The 14,053-nt window shown below is 57.1% G+C and overlaps 1 protein-coding gene across 1 annotated transcript in view; it reads right to left on the bottom strand.

Moving 5' to 3' along the window:
- Positions 1 to 8,219, bottom strand: part of SCN4A (sodium voltage-gated channel alpha subunit 4) — a 42,915-nt gene extending 34,696 nt beyond the window's left edge. The window contains exon 1 of the mRNA XM_002719480.5: positions 8,115 to 8,219. The gene's annotated coding sequence lies outside the window, so the exon portion shown is untranslated. The remainder of the gene's footprint in view (positions 1 to 8,114) is intronic.
- Positions 8,220 to 14,053: the final 5,834 nt, after the last annotated feature.

Below are 14,053 nucleotides of genomic sequence, written 5' to 3'. Positions count from 1 at the left end.
GGGCCCTGCACCCCATGGGAGACCAGGATAAGCACCTGGCTCCTGCCATCGGATCAGCGCGGTGCGCTGGCCGCAGCGCACCAGCCGTGGCGGCCATTGGAGGGTGAACCAACGGCAAAAGGAAGACCTTTCTCTCTGTCTCTCTCTCACTGTCCACTCTGCCTGTCAAAAAACAAAAAACAAAAAAAAGTCCTTAGCAATCTAGGTATGGAGAGAAATTCCTCAGGGAGATAAAGAACATTTTCTGAAAGCCCTCTTATTGATGAGCAACCACAAGCTCTCCCACTGAGGTCAGGAGCAAGGTGAGGCTGTCGCTTTGCATCCTTTCCTTTCCTTTCCTTTCCTTTCCTTTCCTTTCCTTTCCTTTGACAGGCAGAGTGGACAGTGAGAGAGAGAGACAGAGAGAAAGGTCTTCCTTTGCCATTGGTTCACCCTCCAATGGCCGTCGCACCGCGCTGATCCGAAGGCAGGAGCCAGGTGCTTATCCTGGTCTCCCATGGGGTGCAGGGCCCAAGCACTTGGGCCATCCTCCACTGCACTCCTGGGCCACAGCAGAGAGCTGGCCTGGAAGAGGGGCAATCGGGACAGAATCCAGCTCCCCGACCGGGACTAGAACGCAGTGTGCCGGCGCCGGCTTTGCATCATGCCTTTTCAATACGGGATGGAACTTCTAGCTAATGCAATAAGACAAGAAAAGGCAATAAAAAGGTGCACTGATTCGGAGGGAAGAAATTAAGCTTTGTGTGCAGATAACATGGCGGTTTGCATACAAACTTTTTAAACTTGACAAAAGTCTCTTGGAAGTCATGGTTACAACAGAGTTGCAGGGTGCAGGGCTGCCACAAATCCAGGGCCAGGATTTTTACCTCCACTTCATTTCCACCTGTTCTCTGGTTTTCCCTCAGTCCTAGGCCATCCCTCACAGTTGGTGTCTGTGTTCCTGATTGTCCCAAATTATTGACCAGGCGAGGCTCCCGACAGAGACCTCTCCCCACCTCCCTTGCCATATGCTTCTAGAACCTTCTCTCCGGGGACACCTATGCTTTTAGGGAGGTTCAGTCACCCAGAAACCCCCCGAGTGCACTACATCAGCCTGAAATCCCCCAAGTGGTCTCAGCAATGCCCTTGCCAGCCTGGGATACGACGCTCTCCTGAAAGCTGGCCAGTGATGTGCGCTGTCCCCCCTGCCTCCCCCATTCATTCCAGGGCACAGCCCTGCAGACACAGAGAAGGCGGGCAGCTTGCTGGCCTATGTAGGCCCCAGCCACACTGCTCTTGCCAACCAAGCGTGCCCTTTGTCTCTAGCATAAAGTTTCTGGTCAGCCACCAGGTCAGGCTAATTTGTGTCTCTGTGGATTGGGAGCAAAATTACTTCAAACTGTAGGTGGCCAGTGGAGACCCCCTCCTTAAGCTTCAGCTGCAGAGGGGGCTCAGGCTCAGGCTCAGAACTTTTCTGTCCCGGCAAAGGACTGCTCTGGGTATGCAGGTGGCCTTCTTCCCAAATTCCAGGCTCCCCACTGTGGCCCAGCTCCAAGAGTGCAAATCAGAGTCCGTGTCTCCCTGCTGTCAGTGTCGAGTCACGGCTTTTTCTCAGCTGGGGCAGGCTGGGGGTGAGGAGGGGAGGGGTCACTGTGTGGCTTCTCTGCCAGACCCTGGAGAGGAGGAAGAATGGCCTTGGCTGTCCAGGACCTGGAGGAAGTCACCCCGGGTGGCCCTCCCCTCCTGGCCCAACACTCTGCAAGGAAATCTGTTCCAAGAGGCCTTGGAGCGCAGCCTGGAGCCTGGAGCGGAAACCTCCGGACACTCAGGATCCCGGGAATTCTAGCAACCAACTGGGGTCACAGAGCGGACTTCTGGGTAAGGGGTGGGCTGATGCTGACCGCATTTCCCAAGTGCAGCTAACTGGTCAGAACAATTCTCCTTTTTCCAATCAGCCTGATACTTTGTTCTACCCAAGAGCTGAGTAAGAGTGGTGGCCACAGTTATTTCACACTTACTGTATAGCAAAGTTGACTTCCTGTTCAGAATCTTGGCAGCCCCTCCTTCCACAAAAACCCCCATCCCCTGCCAGCCTCCAACGGCTCTCCAAGAACACGGGTGCCCTCCCCCACCCATCCCATCGGTCTGCCTCCTCTCCCCAGCCTGACCCTTGCCCTCTCTCCAGAGAGCTTCTGGCTGTTTGGAGGCCTGGTGAAACAGAAACCCACAGATAGGGCGTGTTTGGGTTTTGCACACTGTGACTGTGCCCCCTGCCTGCTCCCCTGGGAGACTTTTCTCCCACGAGCAAAGCCCTAGGGTGGGTTTCCCATCCCAAGTCTGAGCCTTCAGTCAAAGGAATTTCTCAGGACTTGGCATTCCAGGCAGCTTAGGAGAGTCTTCTGGTGGCGGGGGGGGGGGGGGGGGGGGTGGGGGAGGCTGATTGCTCTGGATCCCGAATCTCCACGCATTTGCCCGCCATACTGATGTGTGCCAGCCCACGTGGTGGAGGCTTAAGAAATACCTCTTGTTGAAAAAGCACTCACAGCGTGCCAGGTGCCATCCCAAGAGCTGCACGTTTATCATCCCAGTAAATGCACAGCACAGCTAGCACGTGAAGGCTGATCTTGCTCATGCCAAGCCCATGTGCCATGAACACAGCCTCCCTCCGACCCTTTCGGGCACAGGTGGCCCCCTGGGCAGGCTCTGCCCTCACTGTCCGTCTTCTTCAGGGGATAGGCCAGGGCCAGGAGTGCAGCCTAGCAGTTAAGCTGCCATCTAAGATGCCCATGTCCCATACTGGGGTGCCTGGGTTGGATTCCAGCTCAGGTACCTGACACAAGTTTCCCATTAATACAGACCCTGGGTAGCAGTGGTGATGGCCCAAGTGGTTGGGACCCTGACACCCATGTGGGAAACCCAAATGGAATTCCAGGTTCCTGGCTTTGGCCCGGCCCAGCCTAGGCTTGAGGGCATTTGGGGAATGAACCAGTGTATGGGAGATTTTCTTGTTCTCTCTCTGCCTCTCAAACAATAAGAATTATTTTTAAAAGATTTATTTTACTTATTTGAAAGGCAGAATTACAGGGAGAAGAGGAAAGAAACAGAGAGAGATCCTCCATCCCACTGATTCACTCCCCAAATAGCTGTGTTCCAGCCAGGAGCCTGGAACTCCATTCAGGCCTCCCACATAGATGCAGGGGTCCAACTGCCTGGCTCATCTTCTGCTGCTTTCCCAGGCACATTAGCAGGGAGCTGGATGGGAAGTTGGGCAGCAGGGACTGGAACTGTGGCTCATGGTGTTGACTTTAAACAGCTGTGCCATAACACCTGACCCTAATCTTTCTTTTTAAAAAAGGGCAGGGGATGGCACTGTGGTGTAGCAGGCTAAGCCTCTACCTGAGGCGCTGGCAACCCATATGAGCGTCGGTTCATGTCCCAGTTGCTTCTCTTCTGATCCAGCTCTCTGCTGTGGCGTGGGAAAGCAGTAGAAGACAGCCCAAGTGCTTGGGCCCCTGCACCTGTATGGGAGATCCAGAGGAAGCTCCTGACTCCTGGCTTCGGATCAGCCCAGCTCCGGCCATTTGTGGAGTGAACCAGCAGATGGAAGACCTTTATCTCTCTCTCTCCCTCCTTCTGTCTGTAACCCTGCCTCTCAGATAAATGGGTAAGTCTTTTTTAAAAAGGGCAGACCAGAGTCCTTGGGCAAGTGCCTGACAGGCCTGGATTGGGGTGGACGTGCACCTGCCCCTGGCGGGACTGCATTTAGGCCTCCCAGGCTGTCTGTTGGGAGCTGTGCAGACACTGGGTGGGGGTAACAGGTCAACAGTTTGGTAGAGAACCTTCCTCAAGGTTCAAGTTTTTTTTTTTTAAGACTGTATTTATTTATTTGAGAGATAGAGTTATAGATAGTGAGAGGGAGAAACAGAGAGAAAGGTCTTCCATCTGCTGGTTCACTCCACAAATGGCCACAAGGGCCAGAGCTGAGCCAATCTGAAGCCAGGAGCCAGGAGCTTCTTCTGGGTCTCCCACGTGGGTACAGGGACCCAAGGACTTGGGCCATCTTCTACTGCTTTCCCAGGCTATAGCAGAAAGCTGGATCGGAAGAGCAGCAGCCAGGACTAGAACCAATGCCCACATAGGATACCGGCGCTGCAAGCGGAGGATTAACCTACTGCACCAGAGCACTGGCCCAAGGTTTGGTCTTTATTGGCTCCAATCAACTCTCCAACCCCCAGGACAGCCTGCTCATGAGTGTACACACACACACACACACTTCTATGAGTCATTTCCCAGCTGCTCCAAAGCGTGGGGAGGCTGATTCGTTCCACCCATGGTCGGGAGGGAGTTTCCTGCCCTCTGCTCAGATCTTTCTAAGGAGCACCTGACGTGACCCCCCAACAAGACCAGGACACCCCGATGCTCTCCTCCCCAGACTGGGGTGCCCACCTCCTCTCCTCCACTCACATTAAGCCCACTGCACAGCCTGCACACGGCACTGCCTCCCTCCCTCTGCCCACTTCTCCTGGTCTCACCCTAGGACAGGTCCCGCCTCTGTCTTCCTCTCTCTGCAGCCTCTAAACCCCGCCCCTCCCAGACCAGGGTCCTCCAAGAGGCCAGCGAGATGACTCTTCCAAGCTGACCGGGGCCTGGAGGGTTCTGGGGCTGACCCAGCTCCCCATCCCCTCCCCCAACACCCAACCATCATAGTGGGCTGGGCTTTGAGCCTTCTGAGCCGGAAACACCTGGAGCTGAGGTCATGGTCACCTCTCTCTGGCTACAACCTGAAGTGCAGGGAGGCCACTGGCCGCACTTCTGCTTGGAGACAACTACGGCCCGAGAACCTTGCTGCACCAGCGGGCCTGCTTCCTCGCCAGCTCCTCTTTGGAGAGCCTCTTCCAAAGGCCGACCAAGAACTTGCAAGTCCCCAGAAGGGTGAGAGTCAAGGGCAGCGGGGCGAGCTGGGGCCTCTGCTGTGCTTCTCAGCAACCCTGCAAAGAGCAGGCCCTCAGGGCAGGGCCTTTGCAGTTCCCTTTATACAAGGACCCTCGCCCTAGGGAGAAAAAAGTGTGTGTACCAGCCCCCTCCCCAGCCCTGGAGGGAGCTCACGCTCCTCCTCCTCCCCTTATCCCCGCCACGGGCCGTTTAATTCAGGGCCACAGCCTGGGCATGGCAGAGCTGACCATGTACCCAGCACTGTTCCGGCCAGCTCCTTGTCCATGAGCTCATTCAACAAACTCGACTCTGTCGCCATCCGCCCGTAGGACAGATGAAGAAACTGAGGCACGGAGGAGGGAAGGCGCTCACCAGATGCAGTTTATGCAGCCAGCATGGCTTGGAGGGCTTGGCCTCAGGGCTCCAGAAAGAGACCCTGGCCCCTAACCAGGAGGCTAGATGGCCACCCCAGGAACAAACCAGACTGGGTCCTCCTAGGCCCTGTGGGGTGAGTGGCGACGCCCGGTTTTACAAACCAGTTCAAAAGCAGAGTGGGGGCTGGTGACTTCTTGGGGTTTCACCCTCTCCTCCTATGCCAGGGCTGCTGGCAGAGGGCTCCATGGGGGCCCCTGGTAGCTCCCCAGCCACCCACACTGCTCTTCAGAGCTTGAGCCCCTCACTCCTCCTGCGGCCCCATCCCCCCAACAAGGGCTGTTGACTGAAAACTCAGGGAACAAAAATAGCTGCTGCTGATGAGGCAGAATGGGGGCCAGTGCACACGGAGGGCCGGGCAGGGCGGTGGAGGTAGAGGTGGGGCAGGAGGCAGCCTGGGACCCCCTGCCCCAGGCGCACCTTCTCACGGAGTCACAGGGAGACCTGGCTTCTCCCTGCCACCGCGGAGTGGATGTGGGGGTCCCTGCAGGAGTCACCAGAAAGACCCTGCACCTGCTCGGCCCAGGGCTGCCTCTGCAACCTGCCGCCCACCCAGCCCTGCACCAGTCAGCTTCCTCCTTGGGGAAGGGCGGGCAGCCTCAGTCACTCGCTGGCCGTGCGTCCCGGGTAAGTGACAGGATCCCTGGACCTGAGTCTCCTGAGAGAGGAGCCCCCGCCCCCGCTCATGCTGCCCACGCTTCTCCTCTCCCTGGTGGTCAGAGTTGCCCCTGGAGGCAGGGCCCTTCTCAGAAGCCCCCCGATACCTAACTTGGGGTTTTGTCTCTCGGTATGAAAGTCAGGGGGCTTCCCTGGGCCGCGGCACGGAGCGGAGTCTGGGTCGGGGGCTCCGGCAAGGAATGCCCACACAGCCATCCCTGGCGCTCAGGGAGGTGACCCCTGGGGCTTAAGTCCCCACCCTATGCAGGTTTCCAACCAGAAATGACAAACAGGGCCAGGCTGGGTCAGTGGCCACCTAGGAAGGACCCTCTGTGACTCTCCCAACTCGCCTAAAATCCCAGGCAAGGGGAGAAGATGGTGGGGGTTGGGGCTGCTATGGAGGCCCAGAGGCAGGGGCTGCCCCCCCATGTGGCCTGGGGGCTCTTCAAGCCCTCGTGCTCAGCTCACCTTTGCCCCAGTGCCCTGCGGGATGCAGTGCCCCAGGCCCCCAGGCACCCCAGCTGCTATCTCGTCTCACACAGGTGATGAGGTTCTGAATACGGTGAGCACAGCTGTCTGCTGTCACATAATGAAGTTGGGGGCCACAGGCAGGGGACTTGGGGATGTCCCCAGAGGAACCCAGAGGGCCCTGGGAGAACCAGGTCTCCCCCTCCCACCTCCAGCCTGTACACCCGACTCCACTCTCTGCCACCATGGGGGGCTCCTTGGGCCTAACTCAGCCCCTGGCGCGGCCACAACCTTGGTCATGGAGGAGTGACAACAACCTTGCCCCTGACCTCACTGTCCTCTCTGGAGTTCAGCCCCTTCCCTCCCCAGTCTGGTCACGCTGGGGCCGCGAAGGCCCCTTGTCTGCTGAGGGAGATCTGTTACTAGGCCGCCTCCACTGCAGGTGCCACGGGTGGGAGGGGCATGCTGGGGTCCCCACCTGGGGGGCCCCCTCCTTACAGTGGGGCCTCAGGAGCCCTCTGGCATGGCCTCCCCCGCTGCCCTGACCCTGTGCCCCAGCAGCGGGGAGAGGGGGCTGGACTTAGTGGGGAAGGAAGGGGCCCAGTCTCCCATGGGAGCACACAGGAATTCTTCCCCAGCCTGCAGGGCCCCTCCAGCTCTTCAGACCGGGGATTTCCCAGTCCTTTGAACAATGCCGCATGGTGAGCCACCGCTTTCTGCCGCAGAGCCCTACAGCGCCACACACACACCTTCCGCCACTCTGCCCGGGCCTAGCCACCCACACCGCCGGCCCAACCGCCCTCCCAGCTCCCTGTGCCCTGCTGTGCCGGAAGGGGGAGGGGGCTGCGGTCTGCCCCTCCAGTCCCCCAGGGTTCCCTGAGTGCTGTGGCCCCATTTTCCTCCCTTCAAGCTGAGCTTGCTGACTCTGTCCCTGTCCCCTTCCTGGGGGGTGGGGGTGGGCTCTTCTGGCCCCCTCCCCTTCCCAGAGCTCAAGCTTGGGACATCTTCAGCAAAGAGCCAAGCCGGGCCCTAGTGGGCCGGGGGAGGGGAGGGGTGGTGGGCAGAACGGCGGCGGCTGGGCTGTGTCCTCTGCTGGCATCTCACAGACTCCTGTTTCAGCCGAGCAAAGGAGCCGCCGCCACCCCCACCCGCCTCCCGCCACTCTCCGCCCGCACCCCTGCCTCTGAGCTGAGCAGGCCCGGCTCAGTCACTGAGACCCGTGCTGGCTCCTCACTCTCCTCTCAGAGCCAGCACAGCCCGGTCCCCGTCCCTCGGCTCACCCTGTCTGGAGAGGAGCCTTAGCCACGGAGCTGTTTGTGACCAGGGACAGGACCCTTGCTGAGGGCAGAGACGGCCAGACAGACAGCGGGGGGTGGGGTGGGGGCAGAGAAAACAGAGGACGGACAGGGAGAGGCAAGTTTGGGGCAGAGAGAGGGCTCAAGGCACAAGGAGATTTGGCAAGGGCGGCTGGGCTGAGCGGGGCCCCGGGCGCAGGCGGTGGAGCCTGGTGTGGGCAGGAGGTGCCCAGAACCAAGTGGCGACTTCCTCAGAGCCAGGCTGGGGTTGGGGCCAGCACGGCCCGGGCGTGGGGAGGGGCTGCCTTTGAGGGGCCCGGCCCAGGCGGGCTGGAGGGGCACAGTACTCACTGGCGGATGGGAGCAGAGCAGAGGCTGACAAGTCCGCAGAGCCGTGCCCACCTCGGGCCGGGCTGGAGCTCTGGGGGACTTGGCTGGGGGGCCGGGCCGGCGGGGACAGCTGCTGCCGCTGATGTCACAGGGTCATGAGTGAAACCTGAGGACTGGGCCAATCTTCAGGTGGGAGCCTTGGCCGCACTTCTCTCTCTCGGGGGTGCGCTGGGCGCAGCCGGGGACAGCTCGGACTCCGGGCCCGCAGAGGGCCCAGCAGCGACACAGACTGTGACACACTCGCTCATTCACACACGTGTGCACACATGCTCTGGGGCACACGCATCAGCCCCCACACGCGGTTCCTTTCCCAAGCTCACACAGGCTTGTTCCCACACCCAAATCCTTTCACACCATGCCCTGAAACACTCCTAAGGCACACGCGGGCTCACGCTCACTCGGTCCACACACGAATGCTGCAATCTTGCACACTTGGCCACCCGTGTGAGCCCCACACACATTCCCACTGCTATCAACCCACTCCCATGCCCCATCACCCACAGCAGGCTCGTGTGTATGTGTGTGTGTGTGTGTTTATACACACCTACACATGGACACCTCCAACAATTAGTGGAAAAATGAAATTAAACGTTTATTTGGGTGCAAAAATAATTTTGAAGTCCAGGCACAGACTTTTCATTATATGCAATCTTCATGAGTTTTTGAAGACCCCTAGGCGCATACGCACATCCATGTCCAGAGGAACACACGTGCCACGTGTTAAGACACAAGACGTGTTGCATGTACACTGTGTGTACACCGCAGTCTTGTGTTCTTGTATTTTGACACATGTGACTTATATCCATGCAGCGGTCTGGGCCCACGTACACACCCCTGTTCACGTGAACACAAGCTGCTGATAGGAACCACTAGCTTTGTCTCAAGGCCGTGCCTGGCTGTTCACCCACACCCACGCTGGCACGTCTCACACACCCAACACACGTGAGCTGGCACTCGCACGTCCAGCTGTTTCGCTTGGCTACACAGCAGTCTCAGGGGCATCTGTCTACACTCCACCCCACCACTGGCTCTACAACTGTTCCTGAGAGCTTAGGGAAGGGCTGTCATAGGGGAGGGGGGAGGTTGCCTCAGCCCCCTTCCCTCCCCCACCATCCACCCTTGGGCTGTGGTGACCCCTAGTGGAGCCATCTTGACATGCCCCAAAGAATCTGTGTGAATGGGAGTCCCCTGCGTCTGGCACTGCCCCCCATTCTTCTCAAACACTCAGCCTTGGCCATCTGAGGCCCACCCCTGCCAATTCCTTTTCTGGCTGCTGCCTTGTGTCCCCCAGGGAGCCGAGCTTGGGCGCAGTGGACTTTGAGAGGGGCCCAAGGAGGCCTGGGGAGCAGGTGCCCCCAGGCCCAGGGAGGGGCGCTGTCCCCTGTAGACACCGCCTTGTCACCAGCGAGCCCCTCCTTGGGGGCCAGGCCTGGCTGGGTCTGAGCAGTGCCTGTCTGGCCTGGAACTTCCTACATCTTCGATGCTGCCCAGGCCACGCCCACCGGCACAGAGGCCCCTCACAGCCTCGGAGGTGTGCTTTCTAGGCACTGGCACAGATAGTGAGAGATCGACAGGAACACACAAAGCTCCCCTCTGCCGGTTCTCTCCCCGGATGCCCACAGTGGCTGGCGGGGGTGGGGGCAAAGCTGCAGGCCAGAAGCCAGGAGCTGGGAACTCACTCCAGGTCTCCCAGGTGGGTGGCAGGGGCTCAGCTGCTGGAGCCATCACCGCTGCCTCCCAGGGTCTGCATTAGTGGGAAGCTGGAGTCAGGAACGGGGCCCTCTGATGTGGTACACGGGTGTCTTGGTCGGCAAAGACGCCTGCCCCAAAGGTGAGTTTTCTGAACCTGGCTATGAGTGTTGTCTACAATGGGGACCCCCGTCTTCCTCCAGCTTTGCTTCCTGGCCTTTCCCTCCAAGGGTCACCACGAATGTGACTTATAGCCAAGCATCTGCCCAGCCCCGCCTCTTCTTGGCAGGGGCCTGCTTCCTCCAGCATCGAGAGGAAAAGCAAACATTTCCTCTCTCAGCCTTCCCAAGCTGTCTCCCAAGTCTGCTTCTTGGGGTCCCTCTCACACAACCGGCCCTGCGTGGCTCCAGGTCGCGTTGCTGCTGGTCAGCATCCCCTTGACTTCTTACTGCTCCCTTCCTTTCTGCCAGCACTGGAGGGGGGTGGGAGCCACTGTCATTTCTATCTGTATTTAAAAAAATAAAACAGGGCCTGTGCCATGGCTCACTTGGTTAATCCTCTGCCTGCAGTGCTGGCTCCCATATGGGCACCGGATTCTGTCCTGGTTGCTCCTCTTCCAGGCCAGCTCTCTGCTGTGGCCCGGGAGTGCAGTGGAGGATGGCCCAACTGCTTGGGCCCTGCACCCCATGGGAGACCAGGAGGAGGCACCTGGCTCCTGGCTTCAGATCAGCACAGCACGCTGGCCGTAGCAGCCACTTGGGGGGTGAACCAATGGGAGGAAGACCTTTCTCTCTGTCTCTCTCACTGTCTAACTCTGCCTGTTTAATAAAAATAAAATAAAATAAAATAAAAAATAAAACAACTTATTTATTTGAAAGGTAGAGTTACAGAGAGATAGGGGGCGGGGAGAGATCTGCTACCTGCTGGTTCACGCCTTAAATGGCTACAAAGACTCCATCCTGGTCTCTCATGTGAGTGGCAGGAGCCCAGGTAGTTAGGTCATCCTCCACTGCCCTCTCAGGTACACCAGCAGGAAGCTGGATTGGAAGCGGAGCAGCCTGGACTTGAATCAGAACTCCAACAGGGGATATTGGCAATGCAACCATAGCTTAACCCACTGCACCACAATGCTGGCCCCTTCATTCCCATTTTTTAAAAAAGATTTATTTATTATTTATTTGAAAAGCTGGGTGGGGGGAGTGGGGAAGAGACAGATCTTCCATCTACCAGTTCATTCCCCAAATGGCCGCAACAGCCAGGGCTGGGCCAGGCCAAAGCTAGGAGCCAGGAGCTTCCTCCAGGTCTCCCACATGGGTGCAGGGGCCCTAGCACTTGGGCTTTTCTCCACTGCTTTCCCAGGCGCATTAGCAGAGAGTTGGGTCAGAAGTAGAGCAGCCGGGACCTGAAGTGGCGCCCATAGGGGATGTGGGCACTGCAGGTCATAGCTTTAACCCATTATGCCACAGTGCTGGCCCGTTCATATCCATTTTTAAAATTTATTTCTTTGAAAGGCAGACAGACAGGGAGAAGGAGAGAGGGAGAGAGGGGGAAAGGGACCTTCCAACTGCTGGTTCACTCTTCAAATGCCCAGAACAGCCAGGGTAGGTCAGGCTGAAGCCCGGAGCCAGGGGACTCCCTCCAGGTTTCCCACGTGGGTGGCAGGGAACCAAGTACTTGAACGTCCCCTGCTGCCTCCCAGGGTGTGCACTGGCAGAAAGGTGGATGAGGGCGGAGCCAGGACTCAAACCTGGGCACTAAGATATGGGATGTGGGGGTCCTAGACAGTATCTTAACTGCTGTGCCCGATGCCTGCCCTTGTCACTCCCATTTATGCCTCTGGACCTTTGGTCTCTGCCTCATCACTGCCCAAAGCTCTGTTGAGTAACACCCTTTCTGATGGGAATGACCACATATGAAGGGGCACGACTGCTTCGTTCAGTTGTATGGGCTGCGCACTGCACAATTCTGGACACCAATCCCATTTGAAGTCTTTACAGATTAGTATATTTCAGATGAAGATTTTCTGGAAGATGGTAGTGAAAGGTTTAGGGGAAGAGGCTAATTTTTTTCTAATTCCCACAAAGTGTCATTAGGATTAGGGATTGTGTTGACAGGAAAACAAAAGCTGCGTGTTCAATGACTTTTCCCACGGCCTAAGGGGAATGAATGTGTCCTTCCTCTGGGAGCTGCTCCTCCCCTACTCCAAATCTACGATTGTGTGGTGCTGCGTGACGACAGGACAGCCACCACACCCCTGCCACACAGATGGCTGTGTCACTCACATCTGGCCCATCCACTTGGCCACCACAGTGGTTTGTCCAAAATATGGGCAGATGACCAAGGCTGGGCCAGGAAGGCAAAAGGACAGATCACCTCTCCCGCTTTGGAGTCCCTGGAGTAACTGGTAAGTGTGAGGCTGGCTCTGCTGTGGCTCCCACCTGAGGGTAGGAGAGGGGAACCCGACACAGGGGACAGAGGGAGGGAGGGAGGGTGGGAGGCTGCATCACCATCTCCGTCCTATTCCAGAGCCAACAGGTCTCCCTCTCCCTTTCTGTCACCCATGGGCAAACTCCGTGAACTAGAACCACCTCTCAGAAACCCGCCCCCTGCCCAACAGGTCAGTCCTCCAGTGCCCATAATCCCCCATCCCTCACCCCACCGGAGGCTGTGGGAAGTTCCTGGGAGCTTCAGCAGGATGCTGGCCATGGCTGGTGGCATTCCAGTTCCAGGGGTCTGGGAGAGGAGGCCTCCTGGGCACCATCCCATAATGTAACATCAGTAGGGTGGGACCCAGGTCCCCAGCCCAGGGTGCTGGGGTCTGCATGTGGTCTGAGAGTCCCCCAAGGGCTTCTGTGTTGAAATTCAATCTCCACTGGGGGTATGGACAACACTGAAAATCTGACTGCATTGTCCATAGGTGGGGCTTTGAGAGGTGACCAGGACTAGATAAAGTGGCTTTATGAGGCAGGGGGAGAGGCCAGAGGAGACACTCACGTGCACTCCCCGTCTCTTGCCTGGTGATGCCCTGTTCCACCCCGGGACTCTGCCAGCAGCAAGGCCTTCCCCAGATCCAGGCTCTTGACCTTGGACCAGAAGCAGGAGCCAAACTAAACCTCTTTCCTTTGTAACATGCCGAACCTCAGGCATTTTGTTATAGTATCAGAAAGTGGACGAATACACAGAGCGATCTCCCAGCGTGCTCTGTACGTTCCCGAAGTACGCATGCGTCTCACGAGCATCCGCACAGCTTGAAGTCAGAGCCTGCAGTGAGAAACACGGAGCTCCTTCCCCGCTGTATTCTCAAGGCTCTTTCCCTCCCACGTGCCAAGCCGTCCCCCGATTCTGCCGAACAGTGTGTAGTCCCCTTCCTCCAACCTTCATACTCCAGTCCCTTCCAACGTGTGCCTCTTTAGGAACTGCGTCCCAGGAAAGGGCCTGCTGCTGAGCTGTCACGCTCTCAATGGTCCTTCTTCACTGCCCTGAATGTCCATTCGCATCTCAGCGAGGACCTGATCCTCTCCTGCCGCAGCCGAGGAGAGAGGAGCCCAGCCTTCGACTCTCTGAGTGCACTGCCTTCCCTTACTCAACAACCCCTATTATTGGACATTGAGTAATGTTCAGTTTTTAACTCTTAAAAATAACACATGTGATGAACACATTTGAGTATAAATCTTTTTCCCTGTTTAGCTTATTCCCAGAAATAGAATCACCATGGCAACAGGGAGGACAAGTTATCTTGGGACACTAAATTTTGGTACAAATTGTCCCAGGATACGATAAAAAAAATCAAAAAAACAATGTCCAAAGATGTAAACAAGCGTCTCCATTGAGGGGAAAAATGAAAGTGCAACAGGTGTAGCGTTCAGGGTCTCAGGAAACAGCAGCAGGCAGGGCCAGGAGCCGGGAAGCAGCTCCCGACGGCAGGCCTGATGCGAAATCTTCTATAAACAAAATGGCTCAGGCAGATACGTGCATGGTTTTCCTTTCTTCAAATGGCCAATGCTTCAGTTTCCTGTGACAAGGAACACTAATCGACTACCTGAAGCCAAAGTTTTTTAACCTCAGCCTTGTTTTTGAAAATGTGAGAGTTCATGGAAAACTGAAATTAAAAGATAAGTTTATTTGGGTGCAGAAATAGTTGGGGATTCATGTGTATATATAAAGGGTATTAAAAATTTCATGCAAAATGTGCATTATCAAAAAACTGTGCA

This window comes from Oryctolagus cuniculus, chromosome 17 (genome assembly GCF_964237555.1).
Source record: "Oryctolagus cuniculus chromosome 17, mOryCun1.1, whole genome shotgun sequence".
In the NCBI taxonomy this organism is placed as follows: domain Eukaryota; kingdom Metazoa; phylum Chordata; class Mammalia; order Lagomorpha; family Leporidae; genus Oryctolagus; species Oryctolagus cuniculus.
The sequence above is the reverse complement of the archived record's forward strand: the minus strand, read 5'-3'. Positions and strand labels throughout refer to the sequence as shown.